This window comes from Gossypium hirsutum, chromosome A08 (genome assembly GCF_007990345.1).
Source record: "Gossypium hirsutum isolate 1008001.06 chromosome A08, Gossypium_hirsutum_v2.1, whole genome shotgun sequence".
Lineage (NCBI taxonomy): Eukaryota > Viridiplantae > Streptophyta > Magnoliopsida > Malvales > Malvaceae > Gossypium > Gossypium hirsutum.
In genome coordinates this window covers 102,905,648-102,917,944 of record NC_053431.1, presented here as the reverse complement: position 1 = coordinate 102,917,944, position 12,297 = coordinate 102,905,648, and the positions used below count along the sequence as shown (strand labels likewise).

The 12,297-nt window shown below is 36.2% G+C and overlaps 2 non-coding genes across 2 annotated transcripts; one reads left to right on the top strand and one right to left on the bottom strand.

The window, feature by feature from the left end:
• Positions 1-423: 423 nt before the first annotated feature.
• On the bottom strand, positions 424-530 carry LOC121205289 (small nucleolar RNA R71). The gene has a single exon (XR_005900373.1). It is a non-coding gene; the product is annotated as a small nucleolar RNA R71 (small nucleolar RNA).
• Positions 531-9,001: 8,471 nt separating this feature from the next.
• LOC121205581 (small nucleolar RNA R71) lies at positions 9,002-9,108 on the top strand. The gene has a single exon (XR_005900657.1). It is a non-coding gene; the product is annotated as a small nucleolar RNA R71 (small nucleolar RNA).
• The last annotated feature ends 3,189 nt before the right edge of the window (positions 9,109-12,297 follow it).

Here is a 12,297-nt window from a genome sequence, read left to right as displayed (position 1 = left end):
ATAATCTGCTACCTCATGTGGTTGTCGCGAATCCTGTAAATCAAAATCCTTCTCCTCGTACTATGTACGATTATGCTAAGCCCACTCTCACTGAGGCTGAATCGAGTATTGTTAGACCTGCCTTTGCTGCAAATAATTTTGAAACTGAAACCTAACACTATACAAATGATTCAATAGTTTGTTCAGTTTGATGGTTTACTGGATGAAGACCCAAATACTCATTTGGCCAATTTCCTAGAATTTTGCGACACTTTCAAGATAAGTGGTGTTCCTGATGATGCCATTCGCCTACGATTATTCCCTTTCTCATTGAGAAATAAGGCTAAGCAGTGATTGAACTCCCTACCACGAGGTTCTATCACTACTTGGGATCAAATGACCGAGAAGTTTTTATTGAAATATTTCCCACCAGCTAAGATAGCTAAGTTGAGGAACGATATCTCCTCCTTCATGCAAATGGATTTAGAGACTTTGTATGATGCATGGGAGAGGTATAAGGACTTATTGAGAAGGTTCCTTCACCATGGGTTGCCTCTATGGTAACAGGTTCAAAATTTTCATAATGGTTTGAACCCCTCAACTAGGCAGATGATCGACGCAGCTGCCGGTGGTACTATAAATAATAAAACACCTGATGAGGCTTATGAGTTTATTGAAGAGATGTCACTAAATAATTATCAGTGGCAAGTTATGAGGACAAAGCCAACAAAAGCAGCCGGTGTTTTTAACGTTGACGCGGTTACCATGTTGACAAATCAGGTAGAAATTTTAAATAGAAAGATTGATGGTTTATGTGGTTCTACACAGGTACATTCGGTGATGCAGTGTGACACGAGTGGAGGTGGAATGAGCAATTCAGAAAATCTACCCTACGGTTCTATCATGGAAAATGATCAAATGAATTATATGGGTAATAATCCTGGACCTCAAAATAATCTTTACAGAAATACTTACAATGCAAGTTGGAAGAACCACCCAAATTTCTCATGGGGAGGTCAAGGAAATCAAAAACCACCACCATCCCCTCTGAGTTTTCAATAGCAAGCTTATCGGCAAGAAAAAAAACCGAACCTTGAAGAGATGTTTGAAAAATTTATTTCAGTGTCAGAGACTCATTTCCAAAACACAGAGACGACTTTGAAAAACCAGCAAGCATCAATTCAAGGGCTCGAAAATCAAATTGGGCAGCTTGCTAAATTAGTTTTGGAAAGACAACAAGTAGCTTTCCTAGTAACACTGAACCTAACCCAAAAGAGCATGTAAAAGCGGTTACATTGAGGAATGGGAAAGTTTTAACTGAACCTGAAAAAAAGTTGCCACAAGAATCTAATAAGGAAAAGGACGAGGAGGGAAAACCCGAGGTAAGTGTAACACCGGTGCTTAAAGAATATAAACCACTAATCCCATATCCAGCAAAGTTGAAGAAAGACTGTATGGACACACAATTTGGTAAATTTCTTAAACTTTTTAAACAATTACATATTAACTTACCTTTTGTTGAAGCTATTTCGCAGATGCCTACATACACTAAATTTCTGAAGGAGCTTCTAACAAATTAAAGGAAGTTTGAAGAGCTATTTACTGTGGAACTCAACGAGGAATGTTCAACTATTCTTCAAAACAAGTTACTAACCAAATTGGAACACCTAGGAAGTTTTGCTATTCCCTGTCTAATTGGTAGTTTGAATATTGAGAAAGTATTAGTTGATTTAGGTGCCGGTATTAATTTGATGCCTTATAAAATGTTCAAGCAGCTTGGTTTTGGGGAACCAAAGCCCACTAGGATGAGTATTCAATTAGCTGATAGATTTGTTAAGTATCCTAGGGGTATTATTGAAGATTTCCTTATGAATATAGATAAATTCATATTCCCTGTTGATTTTGTTGTGCTTGACATGGATAGGATGTTGAGGTTCTTTTAATTTTAGATCGCCCATTCTTAGCTACTGCTAGAGCTGTTATTGATGTGGGTGACAGTAAACTTATGCTCAGGGAAGGTGACGAAGAAATTATTTTTAAAATCTATAATGCCATGAGATTCTCTATAGAATAAGATGATTCCTGTTATTTTATTGATTTTATTGATCATGCTACTCAAGATTCTTTATAGGAAATTGTTCATAAGGACACGTTGGAACTGTGTCTTGCTCAAGAAGAGGAGGTAAATAATGATGATGATGCGATAGGTAAGACAAAAGCTGAATTAAATTCTAATGAGTCTTCGCTGAGATAGAAGAATTATGAGAGTGTTAAGGTAAACAATGAATTAAAATTAGAACCCTCTATTGAAGAACTTCCTAAATTTAGAATTAAAGTAATTGTCAAATCACCTAGAGTATGTGTTTCTTGGAAATAATTCTACATTACCAGTGATTATTGCCTGAGATTTGCAGCCAAACGAAAACATGAATTACTTTAAGTACCGAAGGAGCATAAAAGAGCCATAACTTGGAAGATTTTCGACATTAGAGGGATCAGTCCCTCTTTTTACACCCATAAAATTTTAATGGAAGTTGATTATAAACCTTGTGTACAAGCTCAAAGGCGACTAAATCCTAACATGAAAGAAGTCATAAAAGCTGAGATTGTTCCTAAGAAAGGAGGCATGACTGTTGTGTCTAACAAGAATAATGAATTGATCCCAACATGAACAGTCACGAGATGGAGAGTTTGCATTGACTATAGGAAGTTGAACGATGCCACGAGAAAAGATCATTTTCCCTTGCCATTCATTGATCAGATGTTGGAAAGATTATCTAGGCATATGTATTATTGCTTCCTAGATGGACTCTCTAGTTACTTCCAAATCCCAATAGCTCCTGAAGACGAAGAGAAAATGACATTTACATGTCCATATAGTACGTTTGGTTGTCGACGAATGCCTTTTGGATTATGTAATGCTCTTGCTACCTTTCAGCGTTACATGTTGGCCATTTTTGATGAACTCGTAGAAGACATTATGGAGGTATTTATGGAAAACTTCTCGGTATTCGGTAATTCTTTCCATATTTACCTTAAAAATTTAAAACAAGTTCTAATGTGATGTGAGGAAATGAACCTTATACTTAATTGGGAAAAATGTCACTTCATGGTTCATGAAGGGATTGTGCTAGGTGATGGTCGTGAAACTAACTAACAAAATTCGACTAAGGCAAGCGCACCTATTGAACAGTAGTATAGTTGTGGTGAGACCGGAAATATCGTATCCACGAGGACTAAAAGTACTAGTAATTACTATCTTTTTATTATCTAGCCTAAGAATTAAAGAATGATTTTAACTGAAACTAATTATCTAATTAACTAAGATTACGACAGAGATTAAAGTTGGAAAATACTTTTTGAAAAATTGATAGAGAAGACAATACCCAAGGAAGAATCCACCTAGACTTCAATCATTACTTCTGAATTAGACTATTTATTCACTTGACTTAATCCGTAGAAACCCCTGATTTATGTTAATATCTCTTTCGAGACTAAAAACAACTGACTCTAGGTTGATTAATCAAAATCTCTTTCTAATTAAAACCCCTATTATCGCATTAACTCAATTTATAGATTCCCTTATTAGATTTGACTCTAATCCGGCAGATTTATGTCGTCCTATCTCTAGGATTGCATGTAACTCCACTTAATTATGACTGATCTACTCTTAAATAGAGAGTTTTGCTCCATTGAATAAGCACATAAAAAACCTAAATTAATATTCTGTAACATTAAAACAAGGATTAAAACTCACAATTAAGAATAAGGACAAGTATTTGTCATATAATTCAAATAGTAATAAGATCCGTCTTAGGTTTTATCTCCCTTAGGTATTTAGGGAGTTTAGTTCATAATAATAATGGAAAACATTTCAAAATTTGGAAAACAGCAAAACATAAAGAAACCCAAAGAACTTTTAGGAAATTGGATGAAAATATTCAATCTTAATGTAGATCCTCCTCCCGAGCTTATTCCGATGGCTGTCATTGAGTATTTTCTGCCTTCTACTCTTCGTGTCCCCTTTAATCCTCTTCTAGGGTGTTTATATAGACTTTTGAATGCTTCGAAACCCTCAAAATTAACCTTTTTTCGAGTAGAATTAGACTTGGGCTCGACAGGGACACGGCTTTGTGCCACGCTCGTGTAAAGGTGCTCAGGCCATGTGTAATTTTTACTTGGTTTAGTGTCTACACAGCCATGACGCACGGTCATGTGGTCTACCCGTGTGTCACACACGAGCATGTGAATCACCCGTGTGGAAGTGCCTAGGCCGTATGAAACACTGATTTAGGCTCAATTTGTTAGTTTTTGGCTTGTTTCTCGCTCTTTTTGCTATCTTAAGCTCTCCTGAGTATAAAACATGAAATTAAAGGATTAGGAGCATCAAATTCAATGAAACCAAGGAAAAATTATCCATAAATATGCCAAGCATGGGGTAAAAATATGTATATATTATGGTTTATCAAATATCCCCACACTTAAGCATTTGCTTGTCCTCAAGCAAAATCCTTAACTCACAAATAAAATAACTCATTCTCAACTTATAATTCTCTTCAATATTGTTTTGAAGTAATCCCTAGCAATCATACATTGAAAGCTTAACTAAAAGAACATTAAAGTTTCCAGCAATCCAAATTGAACATTTCAATCATAAAATCGTAGGTATCCCCCTTTATCTAAGTAGTTACCTTTAATTCCAAATTGACAGGGTTGACATTCCTTACTAAATATTCACTCAAATCACTCAAAGTGTTTAAGGTTCAATAATTAAGCACTCAATAGTCAAACATGAAAAGTTATTACCATAGGCTTGCATGAAAATCAAATCTCCACCACTATAATAAGATGATACACAAATCAAAAGGTCTTTATCAGGGTTGTAATAGGGCTTGGATTAAAGGTGTGGATAAAGGCTAAAAACGAGGGTTAGAATCGAGATTAATTTAAACAAATTACCAAACTTAGACAAATGAAGCTAATTGTTGAATTACAAAAAGGTGCCAAAATTCGAACTATCTGAAACTAATGATGTGAGCTTGTTCTCAATAAAACAACTTTAACTTATCTAAGCTCTTTAGACAAATATGTGACTGAATGAAATAAATATACTATTTTTTTTAAGAATAAGAACAAGTATAATAATGGAACGTACATAATAATAAATAACTCAGCAACTGGAATGAACGAACATAGTTAGGTAACTAATCAAATCAAATCTCGATAAAAAGGGAGTCAATGAGAAGGGAGAAATTCTTAAGAAATCGAAAAGGGTAAAGTTGAGGGTTACTATTAAGGGGAAAAATCAAGAAATAATAGTCAAGGCTCAAAGGGGTTCACTAGGGGTCAATTATGTCGGTAGGCTTTATATGGGGTAAATGGGTTAAAACCTAAGTGCCTTTATCATTTTAGTATATCAAATCAAAGGTATGGTCTCGACATGTATTATTGATGTAAGTTCTAGAATAGAAAATCAATGTTGACACACTCATAAAAAAATTAGTGAGCAAGAAAGATATATGCTCTAAAAGGCTCAAAATCTCACGAAAGTTATGGGTGTTTGATGTCAATCTTGTAAACTCAAAACTTCAAGATAATACCTCAATTCAGGGAAGTAGCCTAACAATTTTAATTCTCAAAAGTCAACTTATCATGCTTGATCCTCTAATGTCTAAAAGTTTAAACAAATAATGCATAGTTACCTATGATTTAATTCAAAACATATCAATAAAAATCATAAATCAATCAAATTCATTCTAATAGTAATATGAGAGATTTATTTGAGAACAAGATAAAAATTTAGGGATTTTCTGATAATCATAAATAACCTCTCCACACTTAAGATGTACATTGTCCTCAATGTACAAAGTTAGATATAATATAAGCATAATATCAGAAGAGAGGGAGAGAAGTGAAACTGCCCTGAATTTTTGGATGAAATCATTGGAATAGTAAACGCCAGAGTTGTGGATAAGGCTAATGAAAGGTATGATTCTAAGTTGCTAATAAGAAAATAAACACAACTGTGGAAGAGAATTAAAGGATCACTCGTTAATAGCCATAAAGATAAACATAGTTCAAAATATAAAACAGAAGTCTTAAGAAAATTAAATAAAAGAAAAAGAAAAAGAAAAAGAAAACGAAATAAAATAAATGGACTCAGAGGTCCTCATCATCAAATGCGTCAGCGTCATGGGGTGGTGATGAAGGCATGGGGGTGGATCTTGGGTTCAGACAGGTGAACGGAGAAGGGAGAAGATGAAGGAAAGAAGAGAAAAGAGAGGGGAAAGGGATGGGGAAGAAAGAAAAAGAAAGGAAAGGGAAGGAGAGAAGGGATGATGGTGACCAGAGTGGGAGTGAAAGGTGGCTGGAGTAGGGGGATTAAAGGGTTGCGGCGGCTAGGATAAAGGTAGGATGAAAAAGACAAAAGAGAAAAAATTAGAGTTTGGGGGGTTAAAATAGGGGCACGGTCGTGTGAAGGCCCGTGTTGGGCCACACGGTCGTGTCACATGACTGTGTGGCTCGAGTTTAGCTCGTGTTAATCACGAAAATTGAATGCCCAATAGTCACACGGCCATATCGCACGTTCATGTCCTTTGTTGTTCGCTTCTTCCACGCCCGTGTAGTATCCCACACGTCCATGTGTTCAAACATACGGCTGTGTGCCTTACCCGTGTAACTCTCTGACTTGTTTAAAATTTTAAAATTTTAGCTCCAGTTTTCACACGACCCACGACATGCCCGTGAGTCCAGACCGTGTGGTCCACACGGCCGTCTCGCACGTCCGTGTCGATCTATTGCAGGCCGTGTGGCTCGATACTTGGGGATTTTTTAGCCCTGTTTCCACACGGCCAAGGACACGCCCGTGTGTTCAGGCCATGTGGGTCACTGTTCCTGCATAAAGAAATACAAAAAATAGCTAAAATAAACTAGTTAGCGGTGCTAGTGCTCAGGTTTCCTCTCGAGAAGCGCTTATTTAGAGTCTAAGCTCGACTTTCCTCTCATTCACATGGTCATGCAGATCACGGAGTCGAGACTCATTTTTCTCATTATTGATTCTATTATCTACATAAAGTCTAAGTCGAGTAATATTTACCTTAAAAGTACCGAATTGAGAATGATTTACCTCAGTTGTACCGTCTGGGAAAACATTCAGTACCTTGAAAGGAGTCGCTCAGTTTACATTAAGCTCTGAAGTAGCAATTTGGGGGTCCTTTTCATCTAACAATATTTTATCCTCGACCTTAAATTGCGTTGTTTCATCCCTGCACCTATCGTGGTGCCGCTTTGATTCATCGTGTGCTTTTAGTTTGTCCTTGACATGTGTTCACCATTCATCTAATTCATCGAGTTGAAGCCTTCGTTCCTCGTGAGTCGCTCTATTTTTGTTGCATGGATTAGAATGGGGCTGCATCACGTTCTTCCTAGGCGACTTCTGCAAAGGAGTTTGAGTTGTAATATTACTCAAATTACCAAAACTTAAACAATCATCTCGATTACTAGATATTTTAGTAGAATCATGAGTTTGAAGTTTAATCGTGTCATCTCCTACATCTCCTACACGATGTATCAAGTCACCCGTGCCAATGTCAATAATAGTTCTAGCAGTTGCTAAAAAGGGCCTTCCTAAAATTAGAGGTACGTCACTATCCTCATCTATGTCTAGAACAACAAAGTCAACTGGGAATATAAATTTATCAATTTTGACAAGCACGTCTTCAATAATACCCCTAGGAAATCTAATTATTTTATCTTCCAATTGAATGCTCATCCTAGCTTGTTTAGGATTCCCAAGGCCTAATTGTTTAAACATTTTATAGGGTATGACATTAATACTTGCCCCTAGATCAGCTAACGTATTACTAATAGTTAGACTACCAATTAAGCAAGGAATCGTAAAACTCCCTGGATCCTTCAACTTGTTGGGTAGTCTATTTTGTAGAATGGCTGAGCAAACTGCGTTCAATTCCACATGCGATGTATCATCCAACTTACATTTATTAGCCAAGAGCTCCTTTAAAAATTTCATTGCGTTTGGCATCTGCGAAAGAGCTTCAATAAACAGTAAGTTAATATATAATCTTTTTAATAATTTAAGGAATTTACCGAATTATTCGTCCGTGTAGTCTTTCCTTGTCGCATTGGGGTATGACACACGAGGTTTATAGTCTTTGCTTACCGATTTCTGTGTACCATTGCTTACATCAACGTTACCTTTATCTTCCATATTGTTTTGCCTCAGTTTTGATTTGGCTTCAACTAACCTTTCATCATTGTGCACAGTAATGGCATGAAGTTGCTCCCTTAGGTTAGTTTTAGTGTTACTTGGTAGGCTACCTTGTGGTCGTTCAGAAATCAACTTAGCAAGCTGTCCTATTTGAGTTTTGAGCCCTTGGATAGACGCTTGTTGATTCTTAAGTGCTATTTCAGTATTCTGAAAATGAGTTTCTGATACCGAGATGAATTTTGTGATCATCTCTTCAAGGTTCGGTTTCTTATCTTGTTGGTAAGGTGTTGTTGAAAACCTGGAGGATGTTGTGGTCTTTGATTTCCTTGACCGCCCCACAAGAAATTGGGATGGTTCCTCCAACCTGCATTATAAGTGTTACTAGACGGGTTATTTTGAGGTCTAGAGTTATTATCCATATAGTGGACTTGTTCCTCCTCGGTGCTAGGGTTGAAGGATGGATAATCTATTTTGTGTATTCCTCCTCCATTTGAATCACACCTCATCACTGGATGTACCTGAGTAGAACTATACATACCATCAATCTTTTTATTTAAAAGTTCTAGCTGGTTAGATAGCATAGTGACCGCGTCGAGGTTGAAAACACCGACTACTTTTGTCAGCTTTGCTCTCGTAACTTGCCACTGATAGTTATTTAGTGACATTTCTTCAATAAATTCGTAAGCCTCTTCAGGTGTTTTATTGTTTAAAGTTCCATCGGTAGTTGCATCGATCAGTTGCCTTATTGAGGGGTTTACACCATTGTAAAAAGTCTGAACCTGCAACCATAGAGGTAACCCATGGTGAGGGCACTTTCTCAATAAGTATTTGTATCTCTTCCATGCGTCACAAAGAGTTTCTAAATGCATCTACACAAAAGAAGAGATATCATTCCTTAGTTTAGCCGTTTTAGCTAGCGGGAAATATTTAAGTAAAAATTTTTCGGTCATTTGTTCCCAAGTAGTGATTGACCCTCATGGTAACGAGTTTAACCACTATTTAGCTTTGTTCCTCAATGAGAATGGAAACAACCGAAGGCAAATGGAGTCGTCAGAAAAGCCATTGATCTTAAATGTGTTGCAAAATTCTAGAAAATTTGCTAAATGAGTGTTTGGATCCTCGTCCTGCAAACCATCAAACTGAACAAACTGTTGTATCATTTGAATAGTGTTAGGTTTCAGTTCAAAATTATTTGCAGCAACAGTAGGCCTAACTATACTCGACTCCATTCCTGTTAAAGTAGGTTTAGCATAATCATACATAGTACGAGGAGCAAGATTCTGATCTACTAGATTTGCAACAACCACAAAAGGTAGCGGATTATTCTGATTTTCAGCCATCTCCTTAGTTGTGGTATGAATCTTGTCCTCTTGGCCTTCCTCTATGTATTGTAGGCTTCGCCTTATTTCTCTTCGGTTTCTGTGAGCTGTGTTTTTGATCTCACTGTCGAAAAGTAGAGGTCTTAGTGGGTTTCTTCTAGTCATAAACTAAAAAAACCTGCCAGAAGTAAATAAAAGAAAATTTAGTAATTTAAGAAAAATTAAAAATAGAATTAAATTGCAATAAAAATAAAAATGGCTAAAGTAATAAAAATTAAGCGTTCCTAATATCTTAGTCCCCGACAACAGTGCCCAAAACTTGATGGTCTTGAAACTAACTAACAAAATCCGACAAAGGCAAGCGCACCTATCGAGCAGTAGTATAGTTGTGGTGTGACCAGAAATATCGTATCCACGAGGACTAAAAGTACTAGTAATTACTATCTTTTTATTATCTAGCCTAAGAATTAAAGAATGATTTTAAACTGAAACTAATTATCTAATTAACTAAGATTACGATAGAGATTTAAGTTGGAAAATACTTTTTAGAAAACCGATAGAGAAGACAATACCCAAGGAAGAATCCACCTAGAATTCACTCATTACTTCTGAATTAGACGATTTATTCTCTTGACTTAATCCGTAAAAACCCCTAATTTATGTTAATATCTCTCTCGAGACTAAAACAAACTGACTCTAGGTTGATTAATCGAAATCTCTTTCTAATTAAAACCCCTATTGTCGCATTAACTCAATTTATGGATTCCTTTATTAGATTTGACTCTAAGCCGGCATATTTATGTCGTCCTATCTCTAGGATTGCATGCAATTCCGCTTAATTATGAATGATCTACTCTTAAATAGGGACTTTTGCTCTACTGAATAAGCACATCAAAAACCTAAATTAATCTTCTGGAACATTAAAACAACGATTAGAACTTACAATTAAGAATAAGAACAAGTATTTATCAAATAATTCAAACAGTAATAAGATCCATCTTAGGTTTTATCTCCCTTAGGTATTTAGGGAGTTTAGTTCATAATAATAATGGAAAACATCTCAAAATTTGGAAAACAACAAAACATAAAGAAACTCAAAAAACTTCTAGGAAATTGAATGGAAATCTTCAATCTTGATGTAGATCCTCTTCCCCAGCTGATTTCGATGGCTGTCATTGAGTATTTTTTGCCTTCTACTCTACGTGTCCCCTTTAATCCTCTTCTAGGGTGTTTATATAGACTTTAGAATGCTTTAGAACCCTTAAAATTAGCCTTTTCCGAGTAGACGCCCGTGTAAAGGTGCTTAGGCCGTGTGTAATTCTGACTTGGTTTAGTGTCAACACAACCATGACACACGGGCGTGTGGTCTACCTGTGTGTCACACACGGATGTGTGAATTACCCGTGTGGAAGTGCCTAGGCCGTGTGAAACACTGATTTAGGCTCAATTTGTTCGTTTTTGGCCGTTTCTCACTCTTTTTGCTATCCTAAGCTCTCCTGAGATTAAAAAATGAAATTAAAGGATTAGGAGCATCAAATTCAATGAAACCAAGGAAAAATCATCCATAAATATGGCAAGCATGGGGTAAAAATATGTATATATTATGGTTTATCACTAGGCCACAAAATTTCTAGTAAAGGGACCGAGGTTGATAAAGCAAAAATTGAAATTATTGAGAAATTACCTTCCCCTAGTTCAGTTAAGGCTATTCGAAGCTTTTTAGGACATGTTGGGTTTTATAAAAGATTTATTAAAGAATTTTCTAAAATAGCTAAGCCTTTAACGAATCTGCTAGAAAAAGATGTGCCTTTCGATTTCAATCAGAAATGTTTAGAAGCATTTAATACTCTTAAAGATAAATTAATTAATGCTCCAATTGTAGTTGCACCTGATTGCGATTTACCCTTTGAACTAATGTGTGATGCGAGTGATTTTACAGTAGGTGCGGTTCTGGGGCAGCGAAGAGATAAGCATTTTCAACCAATTTATTATGCTAGCAAGACATTGACAGCTGCATAAGAAAATTACACGACTACTGAGAAAGAATTATTGGCTATGGTTTTTGCATTCGATAAATTTAGACCATATTTAATATTATCTAAAGTTGTCGTCTACACTAACCATTCGACTCTTCGTTATCTCTTTACTAAATCAAAAGCAAAGCCTCGACTAATAAGATTGATTTTATTGTTGCAGGAATTCGATTTAGAAATCCAAGATAAGAAGGGAGCCGAAAATCTTGCAGTAGATCATTTGTCCAGGTTAGAAAACCCACATCTCAAGGAGCTTGATGAGGATGAGATAAATGACTCGTTTTTTGAAGAACAACTCTTTGTTATAACTGACTCTTAAAGCCCTTAGTTTGCAGATATTGCAAATTATCTAGCGGCTAACATCCTTCCAAAAAGGTTGACACATTATCAAAAGAAGCGATTCTTTGCCGATGTGAAAAATTATTTTTGGGAGGATCCTTTCCTTTTTCGTGTATGCGCAGATCAAGTAATTCAGAGATGTGTTACAAAATCAGAAGCGGGTAAGATCTTGGAACACTGCCACTCAGGGCCAACAGGAGGACATTACAATGGGACTAAGACAACACATAAAGCACTCGAATCAGGTTTTTATTGGCCCACACTATTCAATGACGCTAACAAGTATGTTACTTCTTATGATAGATGTCAGAGAATAGGTAGTATCTCTGAACGTAATGAAATGCCTCAAACGTATATGCTCTCATGTGAAATATTTGATGTTTGGGGTTGATCGCGTAAT